Source organism: Balaenoptera musculus, chromosome 17 (assembly GCF_009873245.2).
Source record: "Balaenoptera musculus isolate JJ_BM4_2016_0621 chromosome 17, mBalMus1.pri.v3, whole genome shotgun sequence".
In the NCBI taxonomy this organism is placed as follows: Eukaryota; Metazoa; Chordata; class Mammalia; order Artiodactyla; family Balaenopteridae; genus Balaenoptera; species Balaenoptera musculus.
This window is the reverse complement of record NC_045801.1, coordinates 65,813,493-65,816,225: the sequence shown is the minus strand read 5'-3', so window position 1 is coordinate 65,816,225 and position 2,733 is coordinate 65,813,493. Positions and strand designations below refer to the sequence as shown.

Genomic DNA, 2,733 nt, shown 5'->3' with positions numbered 1-2,733 from the left:
GACCAGTGTAATCTACCTCCACACTAAGCATCCTATCACACAGCTTTTCTCTTGTTTTTCCAAAAGCTGCCGGTATTTCTCCCTTGTCCTCAGGACAAGAGCCCAAATTCCTCATCTTGGCAACCAAGGCTTTCAGAACCTTGGAGAACCCATTTATCTGGCATTAGTCTACCTGAAATGCCATTTGTTTTCTCTGCCACATGCACAAATTCAACCTTTAAAGTCCAGCTTGCTGAAGCCAATCTGCTTCCTTGAGGCCTTCCCCGATTCTCCAGTCCACAGCCTCAGACCTTGCCTCCCCACAGCCATTCACTCATTCACGGTAGCAATCATCTGTTTCTTTTTGATTAATTAATTAATTAATTATTTAGGCTGCACCCGGTCTTGGTTGTGGCACGCGGGTTCTTCGCTGCGGCATGCGGGATCTTTAGTTGCGGCATGTGGGATCTAGTTCCCTGACCAGGGATCGAACCCGGGCCCCCTGCATTGGGAGTGCAGAGTCTTACCCACTGGACCACCAGGGAAGTCCTGGTAGCAATCATCTTGACAGTTCATCATATATTGCTTTGAGTTTGGCTGCAGCCATATTCTGTGCCTGTACATAAATTGTATCCCAGTTGAATTATAAATCTGGTGGGCATGGGCAGTCCTTCCTAGTACTTTTTTCTTAAGCACCTAAGAAGGTGGCATGTGTGTAAATATGTTTAATAAATAAATGAATAAGCTTCGATGCATTGTTCTCAAATTTCAAGTCTCTCTCTTCTCCTCCACAAATGCACAAGCTTCTCCTAAATTATTCTGATGACTACATAGCATTTGAAAAAATGGTGGAAGGTGTAAAGGGTGGAGAAGCCAAGAAACATTTCAGGAAAAACACAACATAGTCCTCAACATGTATAAAAAATGGTTTTGCGTTAGAGATTCCACTTGTTCTTTATGGCACCAGTGAATGGAAGCCACAGGAAGGTATGTTTCAACTAAGTACGAAGAAGAATTTTCTAACAGTGTAAGTGCCATAAAGATGGATTAGGGTACCATAGAAGGCGGAGTCCAAGCTTCCTCTGAGTGACACTTTGACGGACATGTTTAGGGACTCTAGCAATGACAGGTTTCGATTTTTCTGTATAGAAGGGGTTTAAGAGAGGCAGTGTCCTGGAGAGGGTACATAAGGGACATGGCTTAAAGGTATAATGAAATGTACAAAGAATATATATTTATTTGGGGTGGCTTGGGTACACAAAACCATGGTCCCTGAATGGGGCACTTTTCAGGAGGGATTTTATTCAAGTCTAATGAATTTATGTAGATAAATCATAATTAAACATTCAAATGGAATCTATACAGTTGACTGCCATTTGCATTCAAGCCCTGGAGTTCAACAGATCTACAAACTATTATTCAGTGTGTTGCTGATGTGAGGTCAAAAGGCCAACAGCCACTCCCGGACTTAAGTACCCTCCCCTCATGGTCCCTGGCTAGGCCTGTGACTTAGTTCCCTCCCCTTTGGCTCCTTGGTGATGAATCTTACCCTTGTTTTATTTTATCTCTGAAAGTTTACATTTGTCCAGGACTGTGACATACTTTTTTGGCCAAAATAATAGAAGCAATAAGTTTGAGTCCACATATTTTAAATGAAATGTTAGAAAGGGAGGATAGAAATTATTCTCTTCAACTAGGGCCCCTTAGTATTCTTGGTGGCCATACAATACAGGTGTTAAGATCATAGGCTATGAAACTCCATGCATTATAAGAGATGCAAATTAAAACTACTCTGAGATACCATTTTTCAAAATAGCAGAACTACATAAATTGGGTAACATGCTTGGCAGGGCTGTGAGGGAATGGGTACCTTCTTACATTGCCGGGGATGTGTAAACTGGCACAGCCCCCTTTGGTCTGCAATTTGGCAATATCTGTCAATATCACACATGAAAATAGTATTTAACCACATCTGACATGCATCCAGCTGTCCTTGCACACAAGCAAAGGGAGGATGGGCAAGACCATTCAGTTGTCTATTGCTGCCTTAATTATGATAGCAAAGATCAGAAAAAACAGTCCATCAATAGGAGATAAACTAAATAAACTATGGCATATCCATACAATGGAGTACTATGCAGCTCTAAAAAAGAATGAGAAAGCTCTCTAGGTTCTGACTGGAAAAGGTTTTGAAGATATGTTGATAAATAAGAAAAATTCACATAGGAGAAAATGCAGAAGGAATAAGACATACATCTGTATTTGTAGAAAGAAACTCTGGAAGGACACCTCAAAAGCTAATAACAGTGGTTGCTCATGAGAAGTGGGAAGATATTTCACTGTATTTTTTTAATTATATGTACTTTATTTTATTTTTAAACCACGTGAATGTCTTACCTAGTCAAAAAATTAAAAGGCCTCTGCAGTGGGATGCCTGTGTAAGAGTCACAGCTCTACACTTGGGCAAATTACTCTTCTCTGTGTTTCGGTTCCCTCATCTATACAACAGGATGATAATAAAAGCCACCATAAAGTATTTAGAACAGGGCGTGACATAAAACATTTTTTGAAGGTAAACTTTTAGTCAGGGTGTTTAAAGTTTTAAAAATAAACTCTAACCCTATTTTCAGAAAGTACTTAAATAATATCAATCATACAATTAGTGAAAAAGATGCTACTATATTTAAACCAGATAGCGTTCTAAGTATTTAGAAAATATCTTATTGAATCCACACAAAAAGCCTGCGTGGTAGG

General features: G+C 39.7%; 1 non-coding gene across 1 annotated transcript; it reads right to left on the bottom strand.

The window, feature by feature from the left end:
• Positions 1-451: 451 nt before the first annotated feature.
• TRNAG-CCC lies at positions 452-524 on the bottom strand. The gene has a single exon. It is a non-coding gene; the product is annotated as a tRNA-Gly (tRNA).
• Between the last annotated feature and the right edge of the window lie 2,209 nt (positions 525-2,733).